The 24177-nt window shown below is 45.5% G+C and overlaps 1 long non-coding RNA gene across 1 annotated transcript; it reads left to right on the top strand.

Moving 5' to 3' along the window:
• The first annotated feature begins 3647 nt into the window (after window positions 1–3647).
• Window positions 3648–19237, top strand: LOC122544372 (uncharacterized). The gene is made up of 3 exons (XR_006310329.2): window positions 3648–3843; window positions 17941–18092; window positions 19131–19237. It is a non-coding gene; the product is annotated as an uncharacterized LOC122544372 (long non-coding RNA).
• Window positions 19238–24177: the final 4940 nt, after the last annotated feature.

Genomic DNA, 24177 nt, shown 5'->3' on the forward strand with positions numbered 1-24177 from the left:
AGTGGCACACTGTCTGTTCGCAGTACTGAGGGGATGCTGTATTTTCAGGGGCTGAGTACTGAAGGAGTGCTGCACTGCCATAGTATTGACCATTTAACAATGAGTTAATCCCCTCGAGCTGAACCGATGACAATATAGCTCTCCCTCAGCACTGACCTTGTAGTCAATAGCACTCCCTACATTCTGACAGCTGACTTTCTTATATTAAAGGATTGGACACTCTGGAGGCAGGAAACATGTTTCTGCTGATGGGTGAGGGCCAAACCAGAGGACACAGCTTAAAAATACTGGGTAGACCATTTAGGACGGAGATGAAGAGAAACTTCTTCACCCAGAGATTGGTGGCTGTGTGGAATGCTCTGCCCCAGAGGACAGTGGAGGGCCAGTCTCTGGACTCATTTAAGAAAGAGTTGGAGAGAGCTCTCAAAGATAGTGGAATCAAGGGTTATGGAGATAAGGCAAGAACAGGATACTAATTAAGGATGATCAGCCATGATCATATTGAATGGTGGTGCAAGCTCGAAGGGTAGAATGGCCTACTCCTGCACCTATTGTCTATTTTCTATTGTTTATTGAGGCACCGCCTCAGTATTGATTGTCTCTGACTCATGCACTCCCTCAGAACTGACACTGTGACAAATGCACTGCCTCAGAACGGACCATGTGACAAGGCGGCACTGCCTCAGAACTGACACTTAAAAATTGAGGCATTCCTCAGTATTTACCCTCTGAAAATAATACACTCTGACAGTTCTGTTCCTCTGACAGCAGCACGAAGCAAATGCTATATTTTCGGAGACTCAGTACTAAGAGAGTGCTGCACTGCCGGAGAATCAGTACACAGGTCATGCTGCACTGCCGGAGAGTCAGTACTGAGGGTTTGCTGTACTGTTGGAAAGTCAGTGCTCAGAGATTGCTGCACTGTTAGTAAGTCACTGATGATAGGGTGCTGAACTTTCACAGACTCAGTGCTGAGGGAGTGCTGCATTTTCAGTGTCATCACTGACGGAACTCTGAACTGTTGAAGGGCTGATATTAAGAGAATGCTGCACTGTCAGTGGGTCAACACAGATAGTGCTCACCCACTGCCAAAGAGGCAGTGCCTCAAACTGACCTTCTAACAAATAGGCATTCCCTCAGTACAGACCGTCTGACATTGTGCACTACCTCAATGCTGATCCTGGAAACATGCATCACTCTCTCAATTCTGACTCAATTGAAATGAGGCACTGGCTCAAATAGATCCACTGACAAGGATGCCCGCACACAGTACTGACTCTCTGACAGAGATGCAATACCTCAGTACTAACCTCTGATCATGAGGTACGATCTCAATTCAGACCCCATTACCACATGTCGTTATGGAGATAAGGCAAGAACAGGATACTAATTAAGGATGATCAGCCATGATCATATTGAATGGTGGTGCAAGCTCGAAGGGTAGAATGGCCTACTCCTGCACCTATTGTCTATTTTCTATTGTTGAAGGGCTGATATTAAGAGAGTGCTGATCATCTGACAATAAGGCACTCCCTTACTCAGCACTGTCATGTTGAGAATGAGGCCCTCCCTCAGTAATGACTCTCTAACAAAAGGCAGACCCTCAGTACTGACCCTCTGATAGACTTGCAGTTCCCCAGTACTGACCAGCATTTCATGAGACGCACACTCAATTCTGACTCACTTATCATGATGCAATCCCTCAAGACTGAAACACTGATAACAAGACCCTCCCTCAGAACTGATAAACTGACAGTGTTGCAATTTCTCAGTTTTACTTATCTAATCACACAGCACTCTCTCAATTCTGATCCCATTATGTTGAGGTATAGCCTCAGAACATAATTTCTGAAAATTTGGCATATTTTCAGAACTGAATCTCTAACAATGAGGTACCTTCTCAATATTGACTCTCTAATCATAATGCACTCCCTCAGTACTGACCCTCTGTCAGTGCAGCACAGCATAAGCACTGGCCTCCTGACAGAGCTGCACTACCTTAGGACTGGCATTCTAAATAGGAGACACACCCTCAATTCTGACTGTCTTACAAGGAGGCACTGACTCATTTTTTAACCATCTGGCAAAGAAAGCACTTAATCTGAACTGACCCTTCGACAAACAGGAACTCCCTCGGACTGAACCTGTGACGGAGCTATGGGAATTCCTCAGTACTGTCCCCATAATTGTGAGGCATTTCCTCAGTTCTGACCAGCTTACAATGAGACACTTCTTCAGGACTGACCCTCTAACAATGAGGCACTCTTTCAGTACTGACAATGAGGCCCTCCCTCAGACATGATCAACTTCAAATTCTCGATACCGACCCACAGTGGTTGGCATTGCTGCCTCACAGCCGCAGGAACGCATGTTAAATTTCTGCCTCAGGCCACTGTCAGTGTGGAATTTGAACAATCTCCCCATATCTGCATGGGTTTCCTTTGGGTGCTCTGGTTTCCTCCCACAATCTAAAGATGTGAAGGTTAGTGAAATGGCCACATAAATTGCCCATGGGTGTTCAAGGATGTGTCGGTCAGGTACATTAGTTAGGGGTAAAAGTAGAGTATTTGGGTAGAGGAATAGTTCTGGGTGGGTCACTCTTCGGACTGTCGGTGTGGACTTTGTTGAGCCTAATGGCCTGTTTCCACACAGTGGAGAGTCTAAAAAGACAATGTGCATCTTAATATGGTCAGATTTGATCGAGTGCCATATTGTCAAAGGGCATTCCTGAGGCAACACACATTTGTCAGTTTTGAGTGCGTTGATCCTCTGACCCTGTTATTTTGTAGCCATATCGCAGTATTGTCCCTACAACTATGAGGCATTTCCTCTGTATTGTCCCTCTGACTATGAGGAACTGTCAGGACTAACCTTCCCAGTAATGCGTTACTGCCAATAGACTGACCCAGCTTAGAGGCTTGGAGGGCCGAAGGGCCTGTTCCAGTTCTGTCAGGCGATTCCCTCTTTGTTCTCTTTGAAGTTGGGCCTCACAATTAGGTGGCCAGTACCAGGGTATTGTATCTCCATCAGAGGGTCAGTGCTAAAGGACTGCCTCATTCTCAGAAAGTCAGTTGCGAGGGAAGGCCTCATGATCAGAGGGTCCGCCTTACTGTGAGGAATTCATCGCTCAGAGTATGCCACTTTGTCAGAGGATTGGTTCCGACGCAATACCTCAATGTGATGCTGTCAGAACTGAGGGAGAGCTGCATGATTAGAAGCTGAGGGCTGAGACATCTTTTGGAGTCCGGGGGCGGCCGTCCTTCGGGGAGAGAGCGCTTTGGGACTTCGTGCTTCGACGCACAGTTTCTGCATCACTTTCCCCTCTCTGTCTGTGAGGATTTCTCATTCTGATCCATATTATTGTGTTTGGTGACACCCGGAGGCGGCACATTTTCCGTATTTGTATTCTCTCCTGAAAGGGGTTATTTCTCTTGAACGGGGAGTTTTTCCCTGAAGCAGCTGCCAACGGTCACTTGGGGCACGAGGCGGCCGTTAACCGCCATCTCCCGCGCGCGGGGCCTGAGGGGGTGGGGCCTCGAGCTAAATTGGCGGCAGCCGTTAACCGCCATCTCCCGCGCGCGGGGCCTGAGGGGGCGGGGCTTGGAGCTAAATTGGCGGCGGCCGGCCACAACCAGAAAGGGGCAGCCTCGGCGGAAGAGCGGACTGTGTCAACAAAGTGCCGTTCCTGAAAATAATAATAATGATGGTGGTTAATGCGGAGTGTCCGGAGGGCCGACTGTCTGAACAAAGTGACGTTCGTAATGGAATGATGTTAGTTGTTGGGGGTGGAGGCGGAGAGAAGAGATTCCGCTGGAGTCAATCCCATTTCGCAACGTTGGAATGGTAATAAAAACCGGCCCCAGTCTTGCCTCCATCTTCCTGATCCGGGATGTACTGCCAGGGCCAACGATGTGGAGGTGCTGATCATAGGGATGCATTCTGAGGGTTAGCGATGTGGAGGTGCTGATCATACGGTTGCACTGTTATTGTTAGTGATGTAGAGGAGCTGATCATAGGGACACACTCAGTATTAGTGAGGTGGAGGGTCTGATCATAGGAATGCACTGTCAGTATGAGTGATGTGGAGGTGTTTATCATAGGGATGCACTGACAGGGTTAGTGATGTGGAGGTGCTGATCATAGGGACGCACTGTCAGGGTGTGTGATGTGGAAGTGATGAGCAAAGTGATGCACTGTCAGGGTAGTGATGTGGAGGTGCTAATCATGGGGATGCTCTGTCAGTGTTTGTAATGTGGAGGAGCTGATCACAGGGATTCACTGTCAGGGTTAGTGAAGTGGAAATGCTGATCATAGGGATGCACGATCAGGGTTAGTGATGAGGAGGAGCTGATCATGGGGATGCACGGTCAGTGTTAGTGATGTGGAGGTGATGATTGTTGGGATGCAATGTCAGGGTTAGTGTTGTGGAGGTGCTGATCATTGGGTGCACTGTCAGGGTGAGTGATGTGGAGTTGCTGATCATATGGATGCACTGTCAGGGTTAGTGATGAGGAGGAGCTGATCATGGGGATGTACAGTCAGTGTTAGTGATGTGGAGGTGATGATTGTTGGGATGCACTGTCAAGGTTAGTGATGTGGAGTTGCTGATCATATGGATGCACTGTCTGGGGTAGTGATGTGTAGGGGATGATCATAGGGATGTACTGTCTGGGATAGTGATCTGGAGGTGCTGATCATAGGGCTGCATTGTCAGGGTTAGTGATGTGGAGGTGCTGATCATAGGGACGCACTGTCAGGGTGTGTGATGTGGAAGTGATGAGCATAGTGATGCACTGTCAGGGTTAGTGATATGGATGAGCTGATCATAGAGATGCACTGTCAGGGTTGGTGATGTGGAGGTACTAATCATGGGGATGCACTGTCAGGGTAGTGATGTGGAGGTGCTAATCATGGGGATGCACTGTCAGGGTTAGTGATGTGGAGATGCTCAGAAAAGGAATTAACTTCCAGGGTTAGTGATGTGGAGGAGCTGATCATAGGGATTCACTGTCAGGGTTAGTGAAGTGGAGGTGCTGATTATAGGGATGCACTGTCTGGGGTAGAGATGTAGAGATGCTGATCATAGGGTGCATCGTCAGGATGAGGGATGTGGAGGTGCTGATCATGGGGATGCACTGTCAGGGTTAGTGACGTGGAGGTGATGATCATTGGGTGCACTGTCAGGGTGAGTGATGTGGAGTTGCTGATCATATGGATGCAATGTCTGGGTCAGTGATGAGGAGGAGCTGATCATGGGGATGCACTGTCAGGGTAGTGATGTGGAGGTGCTAATCATGGGGATGCACTGTCAGGGTTAGTGATGTGGAGATGCTCAGAAAAGCAATTAACTTCCAGGGTTAGTGATGTGGAGGTGCTGATCATGGGGATGCACTGTCAGGGTTAGTGACGTGGAGGTGATGATCATTGGGTGCACTGTCAGGGTGAGTGATGTGGAGTTGCTGATCATATGGATGCAATGTCTGGGTCAGTGATGAGGAGGAGCTGATCATGGGGATGCACTGTCAGGGTAGTGATGTGGAGGTGCTAATCATGGGGATGCACTGTCAGGGTTAGTGATGTGGAGGTGCTGATCATGGGGATGCACTGTCAGAGTTGGTGATGTGGAGGTGCTAATCATGGGGATGCACTGTCAGGGTAGTGATGTGGAGGTGCTAATCATGGGGATGCACTGTCAGGGTTAGTGATGTGGAGATGCTCATAAAAGGAATGAACTTCCAGGGTTAGTGATGTGGAGGTGCTGATCAAAGGGATGCACTGTCAAGGTTTGTAATGTGGAGGAGCTGATCATAGGGATTCACTGTCAGGGTTAGTGAAGTGGAGGTGCTGATTATAGGGATGCACTGTCTGGGGTAGAGATGTAGAGATGCTGATCATAGGGTGCATCGTCAGGATGAGGGATGTGGAGGTGCTGATCATGGGGATGCACGGTCAGTGTTAGTGATGTGGAGGTGATGATCATTGGGTGCACTGTCAGGGTGAGTGATGTGGAGTTGCTGATCATATGGATGCAATGTCTGGGTCAGTGATGTGGAGGTGCTGATCATAGGGATGCACTGTCATACTTAGAGATGTGGAGGTGATGAGCATAGCAATGCACTTTCATGGTTAGTGATATTGAAGCCCTGATCATAGGGATGCACTGTCAGGGTTAGTGATGTGGGGGAGCTGATCATAGGGACGCACTGTCAGGGTTAATGATGTGGAAGTGCTGATCATAGGGTGCTCTGTCAGGGTTATTGATGTGGAAGTGCTGATCATAGGGACGCACTGTCAGGGTTAGTGATGTGGGGGAGCTGATCATAGGGACGCACTGTCAGGGTTAATGATGTGGAAGTGCTGATCATAGGGTGCTCTGTCAGGGTTAGTGATGTGGAAGTGCTGATCATAGGGATGCACTGTCAGGGTTAGTGATGTGGGGGAGCTGATCATAGGGACGCACTGTCAGGGTTAGTGATGTGGAAGTGCTGATCATAGGGATGCACTGTCAGGGTTAGTGATGTGGGGGAGCTGATCATAGGGACGCACTGTCAGGGTTAGTGATGTGGAAGTGCTGATCATAGGGTGCTCTGTCAGGGTTAATGATGTGGAGGTGCTGATCAAAGGGATGCACTGTCAAGGTTTGTAATGTGGAGGTGCTGATCACAGAGACTCACTGTTAGGGTTAGTGAAGTGGGGTTGCTGATCATAGGGGTGCACTGTTAGGGTTAGCAATGTGGAGGTGCTGATCATAGGGATGCATTTTCAGGGTTACTGATGTGGAGGACCTGATCATAGGGATGCACTGTCTGGGTTTGTGATGTGTAGGTACTGATCTAAGAGATGCACTGTCAGGGTGAGTGATGTGGACGTGCTGATCATTGGGATGATCTAACAGATTTGGTGATGTGGAGGTGATGATTGTCGGGATGCACTGTCAGCGTTAGTGATGTGGAAGTTCCGACCATAGGGATGAACTTTCAGGGTAAGTGATGTGGACGTGATGACCAGAGAGATTCAGAGGGTAAGAGATGTGGAGGCGCTGACCATAGAGATGCACTGTCAGGGTTACTGATATGGAGGTGCTGATCATAGTGATGCACTGTCAGAGTTAGTGAAGTGGAGCTGCTGATCACAGGGATGCACTGTTAGTGTTTGTGATTGGAGTTGCTGATCATGGGAAGGCACTGTCAGGAATAGTGATTTGGAGGGGCTGATCATCCTGATGCAATGTCAGGGATAGTGATGTGGAGGTGCTGCTCTTAGGGATGCGCTGTCAGGGTTAGTGATGTGGAGGAGTTGATCATGGTTATGCACTGTTAGAGTTACTGATGAGGAGGTGCTGAACATAGGAATGCACTGTCAGGGTGAGGAATGTGGAGGTGCCAATCTTTGGGATTCACTGACAAGGTTAGTGATGTGGAGGTGCTGACTATAGGGCTGCAATGTCAGGATTAGTGATGTGGAGGTGCTGATCATAGGGATGCACAGACAGGGTTAGTGTGGTGGAGGAGCTGATCAGAGGAATGCAGTGTCAGGGGTAGTGATGTGGAGGTGCTGATCTTAGTTTGCACTGCCAGGGTTAGCCATGTGGAGGTGCTGATCTGAGGGATGCACTGTCTGGGTGGTTGATGTGGAGGTGCTGATCATAGGGATGCACTGTCATGGTCAGTGATGTGGAGGTGCTGATCAGAGGAATGGAGTGTCAGGGGTAGTGATGTGGAGGTGCTGATCCTAGTTTGCACTGCCAGGGTAAGTGATGTGGAGCTGCTGATCAGAGAGATGCACTGTCAGGTTTAGTGATGTGGAGGCGCTGGTCATAGGGATGCACTGTCAGTACGAGTGCTGTGGATGTGCTAATCATCGGGATGTGCTGCCAGGGTGAATTATGTGGAGGTGATCGTCATAGAGATGTACTGTCTGAGTTAGTGACGTGGAGATGCTGATCATAAGTATGCACTATCAGGGTTAGTGATATGGAGGTGCTGATCATAGGGAAGCACTGCTAGGTTTCGTGATGCTGATCATATGGATGCACTGTTAGGGTCAGTGATGTGGTGCTGCTGATCATATGAATGCACTGAAGGGTTAGTGATTTAGAGATGCTCATAACAGGGATGAACAGTCAGGGATAGTGATGTGGAAGTGCTGATCAAAGTGATGCACGTTCAGTGTTAGCAATGTGGAGAAGCTGATCATAGGGATGCACTGACAGGGTTAGTGAAGTGGAGGTGCTGATCTTAGGGATGCACTCTCAGGCTTAGTGATGTGGGGTTGCTGATCATAGGGATGCACTGTCAGGGTTAATGACATGGAGGTGATGATCATCGGGATGTACTGTCAGGGTTTTTGATGTGGAGGTGCTGATCATAGTGTTGCATTGTCATGGTCAGTGATGTGGATGTGCTTATCACAGGGATGCACTGTCATGGTTAATGATGCGGAGGTGCTGATCAGTGGAATGCACGCTCAGGATTAGTGACGTGGAGGTGAAGATCGTAGGCGTGCACTGTCAGGACGAGTGATGTGAAGATGCTGATCATAGGGATGCACAGACAGGGTTAATGTTGTGAAGGAACTGATCATAGGGATGCACTGTCAGGGTTAGTGATGTGAGGCACTGATCATAGGGATGCACTGCCAGGACGAGAGATGTGGAGGTTCTGGTCATAGGGATGCACTGTCAGGGTTAGTGATGTGGAGGTGCTGATCACAGGGATGCACTCTCATTATTGATGTGGAAGCGCTGATCATAGGGATGCACTGTCAGTACGAGTGATGTGGAGGTGCTGAACAGAGGGGTTCAATGTCAGGTTTAATGATGTGGAGTTGTTAATCAGAGAGATGCACTGTCAGGGTTAGTGATGTGGAGGTTCTGATCATAGGGATGCACTGTCACGATGAGTGATGTGGAGGTGCTGATCATCGGCATGTGCTGTCAGGGTGAATTATGTGGAGGTGATGGTCATAGAGATGTACTGTCTGGGTTAGTGACGTGGAGGTGCTGATGATAAGGATGCACCATCAGTGTTAGTGATATGGAGGTACTGCTCATAAGGAAGCACTGCTAGGTTTAGTGATGTGGAGGAGCTGATCATATGAATGCACTGTTTGGGTCAGTGATTATGGTGGTGCTGATCATATGGATGCACTGTCAGGGTTAGTGATTTAGAGGTGCTCATAACAGGGATGAACTGTCAGGGTTAGTGATGTGGAGAAGCAGATTATAGGGTTTCACTGTCAGGGTTCGTGATGTGGAGGTGCTGATCACAGGGATGCACTGTCAGACTTAGTAATGTGAATGTGCTGACTATAGAGGTGCATTGTCAGGGTTAGTGATGTGGTGTTGCTGATCATAAGGTTGTACTATCAGGGTTAATGATGTGGAAGTGATAATCATAGGGATGCACTGTCAGGGTTAATGATGTAGTGGTGCGGATGATAGGGATGCACTATCAGGGTTCGAGATTTGGAGGTGCAGATCAGAGGGATGCACTCTCAGAGTTAGTGATGTGGAGGTGGTGATTCGAGGGATGCACTGTCATGTTTAATGATGTGGAGGTGTTGATCATGGGGATGCACTGTCATGGTGGTTGATGTGGAGGTGATGACCATAGGGTTGTACTCTCAGCGTTAATGATGTGGAGGTGTTAATCATCGGGATGTACTATCAGGGGTAATAGTGTGAAGGTGATGATTATCGGGTTGTACTGCCAGGGTTAATGATGTGGAAATTCTGATCGTAGGAATGAACTGTTAGGTTTATTGATGTGGAGATACTGGTCATAGAGATGTTCTGTCAGGGTTAATGATGTGGAGGTGCTGATCATAGGGATGAACTGTCAGGGTTAATGAAGAGGAGGTGTTGATCATGGACTCATAGAGGTGTACTGTCAGGACTAATGATGCGGGGATGCTGATCACTGGTTTGTACTCTCAGTGTTAATGATGTGAAGTTGATGATTGTCAGGATGTACTGCCAGGGTTAATGATGTGGAGTTTCTGATCGTAGGGATGAACTGTTAGGGTTATTGATGTGGAGCTACTGGTCATAGAGATGTTCTGTCAGGGTTAATGATGTGGAGGTGCTGAACATAGGGATGAACTTTCAGGGTTAATGAAGTGGAGGTGCTGATCATAGTGTTGTAAAGTCAGGGTTAGTGTGTGGAGGCGCTGAGCATTGAGATGTCCTGTCAGGGTTCGTGATGTGCAGGTCATGATGGTAGGTATGTACTGGCATAGTTAATGATGTGGAGGTGCAGATCATTGGGATGTGCTGTCAAGGTTACTGATGTGGAGGTGCTGGTCATAAGGTTGTATTGTCAGGGTTAGTGATGTGTAGGTGATGATCATAGGGATGTACTGTCAGGGTGAATTATGAGGAGGTGATGGTCATAGAGATGTACTGTCAGGTTTAATGATGTGGAGGTGCTACGCACAGAGATGTCTTGTCAGTGTTAATGATGTGGAGATGATGATCATAGAGATGTGCTATCAGTCTGAATGATGTGGAGATGATGATCATAGACATGTACTGTCAGGGTAACTGATGTCCAGGGGCTGGTCAGATACACTGTTAGGGTTAATGATGTGGATGTGCTGGTCTCGAGATGAACTGTCAGGGATAATGATGTCGAGGTGCTGGTCATAAACATTTACTGTCAGGGTTAATGATGTGGAAATGATGATCATAGAGATGTACTGTCAGGGTTAATGATGTGGAGGTGCTGATCATAGACTCGGACATGTCCTGTCAGGGTTAATGATGTGTAGGTGCTGATCATGGAGATGTGCTGTCAGGATTAATGGTGTTTAGGTGCTCTGTCATAGAGATGTCCTGTCAGGGCTAATGATGTGTCGGTGCTCTGTCATTGAGATACGCTGTCAGGGTGAATGGTATGGAGGTGCTGTTCACAGAGTCATAGAGATGTACTGTCTGGGTTATTGATGTGGCGATGCTGATCTTAGTGATATACTGTCAGGATTGGTGATGTGGATGTGCAGGTCATAGAAATACACTGTCAGGTTTAATGGTATGAAGTTGCTGGTCATAGAGTCATAGGAATGTACTGTCACGGTTAATGTTGTGGAGGTGCTGATCATAGTGATGTAGTTTCAGCGTTAATGCTATTGAGATGATGACCATAGAGATGTTCTGTCAGAGTTAATGATTTGGAAATGCTGGTCATAAACTCAGAGATGTGGAGGCGCTGGTCGGAGAGATGTACTGTCAGTGTTAATGATGCGCAGTTGTTCGTAATGTAGACGTCCTGTCAGGGTTAATGATGTGGAGGTGTTGGTCGTAGATTCACAGAGATATACTATCCGGGTTAATGATGTGGAGGTGCTGCTCATATGGATTTACTGTCAGGGTTAATGATGAGGAGATATTGGGCAAAGCGATGTACTATCAGGGTTAATGATGTGGATGTGTTGTTGTTGGAATGCGGTGGGCAATGTTTTAAAATAACACAACACCTTGTTATAGTCCAACAGGTTGGTTTAAAAATTTTGCCTTTATTTGTGTCTCCTATGATTCTGCCCCACTCGCTACGCGATGAAGGAGCAGTACACTGACAGCTTGTACTTACAGATAAACCTGTTGGACAATAAGCTGATGTTGTGTGAGTTTAATAGCGTGAACGAAGCAACTCATACGAACAAAAGATTCTGCCTGTACACTGAGTACTCACTTTTGAACACATTAAGTTTGAAAAATAAAATATCAGATTGATTGTATACAATGAAGAATCACTTTTAGATATTTGTGAGCCTGTTCAGTTACATTTCAATTAGGGTTAATGATGTGAAGGTGATTGATTATCGGGATGAATTGTCAGGTTTAATGATGTGGAGATTCTAATGATAGGGATGAAGTGTCAGAGTTATTGATGTGGAGCTGCTGGTCATAGAGATGTTCTGTCGGGGTTAATGAAGTGGAGGTACTGATCATAGGGATGTACTGTCAAGGTGAATTATGTGGAGATGATGGTCATAGAGATGTACTGTCAGGGATAATGATGTGGAGGTGCTGGTCATAGAGATTTCCACCCCATCCCACCCCCCCACCTTTCATCTCATCCCGCTTGGCACACCAGCCTCATTCCTGAAGAAGGGCTTATGCCAGAAAAGTCGATTCTCCTGCTCCTCGGTTGCTGCCTGGCCTGCTGCGCTTTTCCAGCACCACACTTTTCAACTCTGGTCTTCAGCGTCTGCAGTCCTCACTTTCTCCATGTACTGTTAGGGATCATAATGTGGAGGTGCTGATCATAGAGATTTACTGCTAGGAATAATGATATGGAGGTGCTGATCAAAGGAATGTATTCTCAGGGTTAATGATATGGAGGTGATTATCATGGATTCAAAGAGATGCACTGTCTGGGCTAATGATGTGGATGTGCTGATCATAGGGTTGAACTGTCAGAGTTAATGATCTGGAGGTGCTGGTCATAGAGATGCACTGACAGGGTTAATGATGTGGAGGTGCTGATCATAGGGTTGTACTGTCCACGTTAATGCTGTGGAGTTGCTGGTCATAGGGATGTACTGTCAGGGCTGCTGATGTGGAAGTGCTAAACATAAGGATGTACTGTCATGGCTAATGATGTGGAGGTGCTGATCATAGTTTTGTACTGTCAGGGTTACTATTGTGGAGGAGCTGACTATAGGGTTGTATTGACAGGGATAATGATGTGCATGTGCTGTTCACAGGGATGTACTGTCAAGATTAATGATGTGGGTTTGAAGATCATAGGAAATGATGTGGAGGTGCTGATCAAAGGGACGTACTGTCAGGGTGAATGATTTGGAGGTGCTGATCACAGGGATGTACAGACAGAGTTAATGATGTGAAGGTGCTGATCATAGAGATGCACTCTGAGGGAAAACGCTGTGAAGGTGCAGGTCATAGGGATGTACTGGCAGGGTTAATGATGTGGCGGTGATGTTCATGGATTCATAGAGATGCACTGTCAGGGCTACTGGTGTTGAGGTGCTGATCATAGGAATGCACTGACAGGGTTAATGATGTGGAGGTGATAATCATGGATTCATAGAGATGCACTGTCAGGGCTACTGGTGTTGAGGTGCTGATCATAGGGATGCACTGACAGGGTTAATGATGTGGAGATGCTGATCAAAGGGTTGTACTGTCCGTGTTAATTCTGTGGAGGTGCTGGTGATAAGGATGTACTGTCAGGGCTGCTGATGTGGAAGAGCTAAACATAAAGATGTACTGTCAGGGCTACTGATGTGGATGTGCTGATCATGGATTCATAGAGATGTACTATCATGGCTAATGATTTGGAGGTGCTGATCATAGGGATGCACTGACATGGTTAATGATGTGGAGGTTCTGGTCATCGTGATGTACTGTCAGGGTGAATGATGTGGAGCTGCTGCTCATAGGGTGGTATTGGTAGGGTTAATGATGTGGAGGTGCTGGTTATAGAGGTGCCCTCTCAAGGTTAATGGTGTGAAGGTGCTAATCATAGGGTTGTACAGACAGGGTTACTATTGTGGAGGAGCTGATGATAGGCATGTACTGACAGGGATAGTGATGTGCATGTGCTGTTCACAGGGATGTACTGTCAAGGTTAATGATGTGGATTTGAAGGTCATAGGAAATTATGTGGAGGTGCTGATCAAAGGGACGTACTGTCAGAGTTAATGATGTGGAGGTGCTGTTCACAGAGATGTACACTCAGGGCTAATGATGTGGACGTGCTGATCATAGGGATGTATTGGCTGGGTTAATAATGTGGAGGTGCTGATCATAGAAATGTACATTCAGGGCTAATGATGTGGAGGTGCTGATCATAGAACTCTACAGTCAGGGCTAATGATGTGGAGGTGCTGATCATAGGGATGTTCTGTCAGGGTTATTGATGTGGAGATGCTGATAAGGTGATGTACTGTTAAGGTATTGACATTCGGGTGCACATCATGGAGATGTACTGTCAGGATTAATGATGTGCAGGTGCTGATCATAGGGATGTACTGTTAGGGATCATAATGTAGAGGTGCTGATCATAGGGATTTACTGTCAGGGCTAATGATTTGGAGGTGCTGATCATAGAGATGTACTGTCAGGTCTAATGATGTGGAGGTGATGATCATAGGGATGTTCTGTCATGGTAAATGATGTGTAGGTGCTTATCGTAGGGATGTTCTGTCAGTTTTAATGATGTGGAGGTGCTGGTCATAGAGATGTACTGTCAGGGTTAATAATGTGGAGGTGCTGGTCATAGTTTTGTACTCTCAGAGTTAATGATGTGGAGGGGCTAATCATAGGGATGTACAGTCAGGGCTAATGATGTGGAGGGGCTGATCGTAGGGATATATTGTCAGAATTAACGATGTGGAGCTACTGAACATAGGGATGTAATGTCAGGGTTAATAATGTGGAGGAGCTGATCATAGGGTTGTACTGTCAGGGTTAAGGCTGTGGAGTTGCTGATCATAGAGATGTGCTGGTCATAGAGATGATCTGTCAGGGTTAATGATATGGCGGAGCTGGTCATTGAGATGTTCTGTAAGGGCTAATGATGTGGAATGCTGATCATCGATTCATCGAGATGTACTGTCAGGGCTAATGATGTGAATGTGCTGGTCATAGATTTATAGAGATGTACTGTAAGTGTTAATGATGTGGAGGTGCTGATCATAGTGATGTACTGTCAGGGTTAATGATGTGGAGATGATGATCATCGAGATGTACTGTCAGGGTTAATGTTGTGGAGGTGCTGGTCATAGAGATTTGCTGTCCGGGTCATGATGTGGAGGTGCTCTGTCAGCGAGATGTACTCTCAGGTTAGATGATGTGGAGGTGCTGGTCAGAGAGATGTACTGTCCGGTTTAATGATGTGAAGCTATTGGTCATATAGTGGTAGAGGTGCGCTGTCAGGGTAAGTAACGTGGAGGTATTGGTCAGAGAATCATGAAGATGTACTTTCACGGTTAATGGTGTGGAGGTCCTGGTCATCGAGATGTACTGTCAGGGTTAATGTTGTGGAGTTGCTGGTCATAGAGATGTACTGTCAGGTTTAATGATGTGGAGGTGCTGGTCATAGCCTCAGATATGTACTGTCATAATTAATGATGCGGAGGTGCTGTTCATAGAGATGTACTGTCAGGATTAATGATGCGGAGCTCCTGGTCATAGAGAGGTACTGTCAGGATTAATGATGCGGAGCTCCTGGTCATAGAGAGGTACTGTCAGGATTAATGTTGTGGAGTTGCTGGTCATAGAGAGGTACTGTCAACGTTAACGATGTGGAGGTGCTGGTCATAGAGATGTACTGTCAGGGTTAATGATGTGGAGGTGCTGGTCATAGAGATGTACTGTTAGGGTTAATGATGTGGAGATGCAGGTCATAGTTGTACTGACAGGGTTAATGATGTGGAGTTGCTCTGTCATAGCAACATGCGTCATGGTTGATGATGTGGAGGTACTGGTCATAGAAATGTACTGTCAGGGCTAATGATGTAGTGGTGCTGATCATAGAGATGTACTATCAGGATAAATGATGTGGAGCTCCTGGTCATAGAGATGTACTGTCAGGGCTAATGATGTAGTGGTGCTGATCATAGAGATGTACTATCAGGATAAATGATTTGGAGCTCCTGGACGTAGTGACGTAGTGTCACGATAAATGATGTGGAGGTGCTGATCATAGAGATGTACTGTCAGTGTTAGTGATGTGGAGATACTGATCAAAGGGATATACAGTCAGAGTTCTTGATGTGGAGATGCTGATCATAGAAATGTACAGTCAGGGCTAATGATGTGGAAGTGCTGATCATAGGGATGTAGTGTCAGGGCTAATGGTTTGAAGGTGCTGTTCATAGGGATGTTCTGTCTTGGTTAATGATGTGGAGATGCTGATTAGGGGGATGTACTCTAAGGGTCAGTGATGTTCGGGTGCTCATCTTGGAGTTGTACAGTCAGGGTTAATGATGTCCAGGTGCTGATCATCGAGATGTACAGTCAGTTACTGGTGTAGAGATGCTCATCATGCTGATGTACAGTCAGGCTTAATGATGTGGAGATGATAATCATAGAAAAGTACAGTCAGGGCTATGATTTGAAGGTGCTGATCATAGGTATGTTCTGTCTGGGTTAATGATGTGGAGGTGCTGATCGTAAGGATGTACTGTCAGGTTTATTGATGTGATGGTGCTGATCATAGGTATGTACTGTCAGTGTTAGTGATGTGGAGATGCTGATCAAAGGGATGTACTATTAGAGTCAGTGATGTGGAGGTGCTAAGCATGGAGATGTACTGTCAGTGTTTATGATGTGGAGGTGCTGATCGAAAGGATGTACTGTCAGGGATAATAATGTGGAGGTGCTGATCATAGGTATTTACTGTCAGAGATAATGATTTGGATGTGCTGATCATAGAGACGTTCTGTCAGGTTTAATGATATGGAGTTGCTGGTCATAGGTATTTACTGTCAGGGTTAATGATGTGGAGGTGCTGATCAGAGATGTACTGTCAGGGTTAATGATGTGGAGTTGCTGGTCAGAGATGTACTGTCAGGGTTAATGATGTGGAGTTGCTGGTCAGAGATGTGCTGTCAGGGTCATTGTTGTGGAGGTGCTCTGTCAGAGAGATGATGTGGAGGCGCTGGTCATAGGGTAGTACTGTCAGGGTTAGTGATGTGGTGGTGCTGGTCATAGATGAACTGTCAGGGATAATGATGTGGAGCTGCTGGTCATAGACATTTACTGTCAGTGTTAATGATGTGTCGGTGCTCATCATAGAGATGTGCTTTCAGGGTTAATGTGTGGAGGTGCTCTGTCATAGAGATGTGCTGTCAGGTTTAATTGTATGGAGGTGCTGGTCATAGAGTCATAGAGATGTAATGTCAGGGTTAATAATGTGGAGGTGCAGGCCATAGAGATGTGCTGTCAGGGTTAATGATGTGAAGTTGCTGGTCATAGAGTCAGAGATGTATTGTCCAGGCTAATGGTGTGGAGGTGCTGGTCATAGTGATGTAGACTCAGTGTTAATGATGTTGAGATGCTGACCATAGAGATGTTCTGTCAGAATTAATGACGTGGAAATGCTGGTCATAAACTCAGAGATGTACTTTCCGGGCTAACGATGTGGAGGTGCTGGTCGTAGAAATGTACTGTCAGTGTTAATGATGCGGAGGTGTTGGTCGTAGAGTCATAGAGATATTCTGTCCAGGTTAATGATGTAGAGGTGTTGCTCATAGGGATGTTCTGTCAGGATTAGTGATGTGGAGGTGTTGGGCAATGCAATGTACTGTCCGGGTTAATGATGTGGAGGTGTTGTTGTTGGAATGCGGTGGACAATGTTGAAAATAACACAGCACCTTATTATAGTCTGACCGGTTACTCGCCTTTATTTGTGTTTCCTATGACTCTGTCCCACTCGCTACCTGATAAAGGAGCAATGCATTGAGAGCTTGTACTTACAGATAAACCTGTTGGACTATAAGCTGATGTTGTGTGATTTTAATAGGGTGAATGAAGCAACTCATATGAGCAACAAGATTCTGCCTGTACACTGACTACTCACTTTTGAACACATTAAGATTGAAAAATAAAATATCTGATTGATTGTACACAATGAAGAATTATTTTTAGACATTTGTGAGCCTGTTCAGTTACATTTCAATCATTTGCAAAAAGAAAAAAAAGGGCATTGGTCTGAAAATGTTGAAATATAGAAAGCGTTAATTTCATGTAATTTCATGATTGTTTTGTGGCTCAAATTTATTTTAACCTTGAAGCGATTTGACCCATTGATCCCCCTTCCCCATTGCAACAGAAGCTATTGGAACTATTCAGTGTTTCATTTAACAAGAACCTGATCATGACTATTGAATGGGGCTGAAATAAAAACAAACTGTTAAGTTCTGAAAAAGATTCACTTGGTACTGAAGCATGCCTCTGCTTTATCCCCACAGATGCTGCCAGACCTGAAGAGTTTCAACAACAGTTTCTATGCTGTCTTTCAGATTTCCAGTATCTGCAGTTCCAAATGGACCTGATATGGAGCCATTCAAGGTTATATTGTGTCAAGTGACAGTCCACCTCACTTATAGCGGCAGACATGAAGGTACAGAGAATCATAAAATCCCAACAATGTGGAAACAGGCCATTTGCACCATCAGGTCCAATCTGATGCTGTGATAATCCCGCCTAGAGTCAGCCCCTACTCTAATCCTCTAACCTTGCCTTTGATTAGATTACATTACAGTGTGGAAACAGGCCCTTCAGCCCAACAAGTCCACACCGACCCGCCAAAGCGCAACCTACCTATGCCCCTACGTTTACCCCTTACCTAACACTATGGGCAATTTAGCATGGCCAATTCACCTGACCTGCACATCTTTGGACTGTGGGAGGAAACCGGAGCACCCGGAGGAAACCCACGCAGACACGGGGAGAACGTGCAAACTCCACACAGTCAGTCACCCGAGGCGGGAATTGAACCCAGGTCTCTGGTGCTGTGAGGCAGCAGTGCTAACCACTGTGCCACCGTGCCGCCCAGCTAATCTACCAAACGGACACATCCCTGGACACATCCCTGGGCATCATCATGGCCATTCCACCTGACCTGCACTACTTTGGACTGTGGAAGCACTCAGACGAAACCCACGCAGACATGCAGAGAATATGCAAACTCAACACAGACAGTCTTAAATCAGGCAGGGGCCTGAGTAATTGGAGAGGTTTAGAGACAGAGTCCACACTTTTAGACCAGCGTGTGAATGATGGGCCCAACAGCCTAATTCCAGCGCTGTAAACACTCTACAGCACGATGACTCCCGACGTGCAACATCCATCACATTTTGCATTTTGTTTTATTATTGACGTTATTATTGACTTCATTCTGAAAGAGATGCATGGAGAGTCGTACATGCAGTCAGATCTGTGTATTGTTGGGTTGAGGTGCATTGCATACAGCAACAATATCTGAGAGCGGATTGACTTCCTGCCCCTTACAGACTCAATTGTAACATATTATTTCCTGATGAATTTCACTTGGTTTAAAATGTTTTACTTTTAATATATTTTCATCACAGTACATTGACGCCCTTAGCAAGTTATAAATTTCGACAGAGCAGTACCTTGTTTCTCTTTAAATAAACAGAATATGAATGTATCGGATTGGAGACCATATCCTCTCGCAGAAAGAGTAAAAGGTAGACAGCATTCCCTCTGAAAAATATATAGCCCTTGCTGAGAAAACTGACAAGGTAAGCAGAATCTACAGAAAGGAGAGAAGGGTGTGGTCAGCTGCTGGCAGGAGAAAGGTTAACCCATGTGTTATGGGGGGGTAGGGGGTTTTAGGAGAACAGAATAAAGTTAGGGAAGTAATAATTTCTGAGCAATTGGAATGAGGGTGGTTCTGAACAATAAATTAGATGGTTTGTAATAGTGTGGAGGCTGAAGATGTTTAATAACAAACGGTTTCATGGAACAAAATGATTGGGAATTGGTTCAGGTGAATTCTAACTGTTCAGGAAATTGGAGAAGGAGCAGACCGCACAGACTGTTCAAACTGTTCCATCTGTTCGACCAGTCAACCCAATCAGAGCTGATTTTAGGTTTCAAAACCGGTGTCCTGTCCACTCCCCATATGCCATGATTCCCTGAGACACCAGCAATCCGTCTATTCCAATTTGATATTTATTTCGTGATGGCGCATCCGCTTTCCTCTGGAATTAAGAATATTAAAGATTCAGAGGCCTTTGAGTGAAGTGCTGTCTCCTCATATTTGTCATAAATAATCTGCTCTTTATTTTGAGACAGTATTCTTTTTGTTTAAGATTCCCAGGCTTGTCGGAACAAGTTCCGAGCATTCAAGCACCTGCTTCTTCAGAATTATTTACATTCCAATGTAACTGCCTTTCAACTTGCTAAAATATAGACCCAATTTATTCCAATACTCAGCATTGGAGCATCCTGTCTGCCAAATAGTGAATCTTATCTTTTATGAATCATTAATGTGCATGGGCCATTGCTGGCTGTGACACAGTTGCTCTGCTGAGGAGCAGGTGAGTTTGGTTGGCTAAATCCACAATGATGAAAGGGAAGGAGTTTCAGGATTTTTCACCTAATGTCACTTGTAGTGTTGAGATGTTTTTCCAAGCCAGGGTGGCAAGTGGCTTGACGTGGAATTGTCAACTGGTAGTGCTCCCGTTTATCTGCTCTGCTTGGCACTCCAGGTGATCATGCCGTGGGTCTGGAAGCTGCTCTATGAGGAACCTTGGTGAATTTCTGCAGTGCATCTTGTCTATGGTACACACTGCTGCCACTGAGTGTTGGTGGTGGAGACAGGGAATGTTTATAGTTGTGATTCCGAGAAAGTGGCACAGCAAGTTTATTCTACTTAAACATGGAGAGCACAATTGTTCTGTTATACAAGTCTGTTAATTGTGCAAATGTCCATGAGATTTTAAACAAGTTCACATCTTACCTGACAATAGGCTGAGGGACATCACGTGACTGTTTCGAAATTTCATCTCAAAAATCTGGGAATGAGCTGATTGACAAAGATTGTGTTATAGATGGTTAATCTCAGCGCAGTGTAAGTTACAGCACACAGACCATATATGTGTGTCTTTACGTATGCATCTCTATGGATATGTGTGTGTTTGTATATTCATGTGTATTTCTGGCTCTGTGTCTGTGTTTCTGATCTTTCTGACTATCTCTGACTATCTGTGTGCACGTGTGTGTTAGTTTGTCTCAGTGCGTGCATTCACGTGTGTCTCTATCTTAGTGTGCCACTTTGGGCCTGTGTCTCTGTGCAGTGGGTTCGCAGTTGTTTCGGGCACTGTATCCATTAAATAGGGTTATTCAAAAATCTGTCTGTCTTCAATCTATTCTTCGTGTATTTAAATTGATACAATGCTGTTGGTCATGTTGACATGTCCTCTGCCTGCAATGGGACACAGTTTGTCCTGGAGGGAAGTTTAAATGAATGAATGAAATAACTCTGATGAATCAATGTCTTGTCTGTCCCTGTTGTGTTTAAAGTGATGCAATGCCACCCTCTGCTGGCCGCCTCTCGCCACTGCACAAGCGGAAGGTTTTTTTTGAAGGACAATGTGCTCCTGATATTCTATTATTTCTGGAAGTGTCACACTGAGTGACACAAAGGCGCAAGGGTCTGCGTAGTGACGTCACCCCAAAATGACCTCCCCTATGGGGAAGGACGGAGAAGGAGGGTGTGGGATTAGGCAAGAGGTGACTCCGGACAGGCTGTAAAGTGTTGCAGAGTGGCTCCCTCTGGAGGTCTGGAGGAGGAATCAGCAGCCACTCTCTGAATGAATGAAGCACGATTTTTTAAGATAAATGTCGCACTGGATCCTATATTCTCTTTTCATCATTCTGGAATAAGGCAACAGACACCTCCTGAAATAGCAAAATTAATTAATTACTTCAGTGCTACAAGACAGGAAATGACTAAGTTTTAGGAACCACTGAAGGATGAAAACATTTAACATTAATATTCGCACACCATCCAGGGATGTGCACACTGGGTGGCTTGGCCATGGTAAATGCAGGGTTTCAGGATTCCTTCACAGGAATTGTTCTGTTTAAGCAGCTAGACGCAGCTTACACTGAAAACCAAAATAATAGCTAAGCATTTCCAAAAGCTTATTTGGATAGAGGTTATGGGAGTATTGAAATATCATATCCACAAAAGCTCAAAATATAGTTCAAAAACAGGAGCTTCGAAGTGGCCAGCGCCTAGTTATAGGAAGGATATTATTAAGCTGAGATGGTCTAGAAGAAATTTACCAGGATGTTACCAGAAATGGAAGGCTTGTGTTATGGTTAGATTAGATTCCCTACAATGTGGAATCAGGCCGTTTGGCACATCAAATCCACACTGATCCTCCGAAGAGTAACCCACCCGCACCCATTCCCCTCTGACTGATGCACCTAACACTATGGGCAATTTAGCATGGCCAATCCACCTGACCTGCACATCTTTGGACTGTGGAAGGAAACTGGAGGACCCAGAGGAACCCGACGCAGACACAGGGAGAATGTACAAACTCCATACAGACAGTAACCCGAGGCTGGACTCGAACCTGGGTCCCTGGTGCTGTGAGGCTGCGTTGATAACCACTGAGCCGCCCCTAAATAGAGATTTAAGAGCACACCTCTGGAACAGGTGGGTCCTGAACCAGGATCTCCTGTCTCAGAGGTAAGCACACTATCACTGCACCATAACAGCCCTCAACATATAAAGAAGTGTGGATTGTCTGAAATCGTTTTTCCACTGTAGCGTAGGAGTTTGAGAGGCGATCTGATATAAGTTTATAAAGTGATAAGAGGTATAGATAGAGTTAATGGTAGTTATCTGTTACCGAGGATGGGCAATTCCAAGAGAATGGGACACACTTTTAAGGAGAAAGGAGAGAGATTTAAAAAAGACATGAGCAAATTTTTGCATAAACGGTAGCTTTCATGTGACATGAACAAGCAGAAATTGGAAGCAATGTGACAGTATGTTTAGTGATCATGAACTTGCTTTCTCTTTATTATTGATGGATCGTGTGATTGCTCAGAACACTTAAGAAAATAAACCACATCTTTTCACAGTTCATAGAACTAGGCTAAAATTTTATACACACTCAGAGAGATAAAGCAATCTGTATATATCCATCTGTATTTCCATTCACTATTTTTGGACTGGGAACAGTGACTGCAGTTAATAAATAATAGAGTGGCTAGCAGGCAGGAGCAAATTGTCCCAGAAAAATGAACTGCCTATTTTTCTGTGGCACAGGGAGGCCAGCAGAGGGTTGAATTGTATCACATTAAACACAAGAGGGATAGGCACAGAGACAGTTCGAGGAATTGGTTCGTCACCTTTTCAAATTCAATCATATATTCCTTCAGCCTACACTCTTGAACATACTGTATCACATTGTGGAATAAGATAGTTGCACACACGCCCGTGTGTGTGTGCAAACACACAAACGCACAGACTCAGAGACACACATGAACATGACCAACGACGTTGTATCAATGTAAACAGAGGAAGGACTGAGAGGGAACGAAATAGAGGGTTTTTAAAGCACAATTTCAATCGACACAACACTGAAGACAGCCGGGATCCCATTGCACAGAGACACAGACACAGAGAGAAACACAGTAATACACATACAGAGACACACGAGCAGATACATACATGTTTTCACACACACACAGCGAAAGACAGATACAGAGAAACTCACTGCAATCCAGGAGCAAACACAGATCCACACAGATTCAGATACACAGACGCACAATCAAGCAAACAGATGCACATATATATAAACACACACATATGAAGGGACACACGTGACACATAGAGACACACTCATCCTCTCCTTCATACTCAATCTCACCATCTCTCAAACTCATACAATCTGTACATGAGAGGGACATGGAAAATCTCGCCATCTCTTACAGTTAATCTCTCTCATACTGACTCTTGCTGTCTCTCTCTCTCTCACACACACTCTTGCTGTCTCTCTCTCTCACACACACTCTTGCTATCCCTGTCTCATACACAAACTCCCTACCTCTCTCATGTGGAATCTCGCTATCTCTGTCTCACAAATCCCGCTATCTCTCTTGCATAATTCCATTATCTCTCTCACACAATCCTATTGAATCTCTTGCACAATCCCACGAAATCGATCTCTCTCATACACGTTCTAGATGCCCTTCTGGTGTCCCATGGGACCAGGGGATATGGGAAGGAGGGTGGGTTTCAGGATTTAAGCTTGATGATTAGCCTTGATTATTTTGGATAACAGGACATGCTCGAGGGGCCAAATGACCTATCTTTATTTGGGATTTCCCCAGGTTCACTGACCAAGACCCACATTGGTTTGGAGAGAAAACTGTGGGGACGACTAAAGAGGCTGTGTACCGATATGGAGAGCTTCACTGAGTTGTCAACTAATTAGCAGATGGAGTGTAATGTCGAGAAATATTCCTTTGCAGGAGAGATTTCCATACTAACTCAGTGAGCAATTAAACATCATGTTACCTGCCCTTACCAAATTTCTAGACCCAGTGAAATTTTGACACTGAGGGAGCACAGTTTTCTGACGAGATATTACTACACTGCAGCATTAAGATACTGAGTGTAACAGACTTTGCTACATTCCATCATACCATCATTT

This window comes from Chiloscyllium plagiosum, unplaced genomic scaffold, assembly GCF_037043375.1.
Source record: "Chiloscyllium plagiosum isolate Xiang-an unplaced genomic scaffold, Cpla_swu_hap1 HiC_scaffold_44, whole genome shotgun sequence".
Lineage (NCBI taxonomy): Eukaryota > Metazoa > Chordata > Chondrichthyes > Orectolobiformes > Hemiscylliidae > Chiloscyllium > Chiloscyllium plagiosum.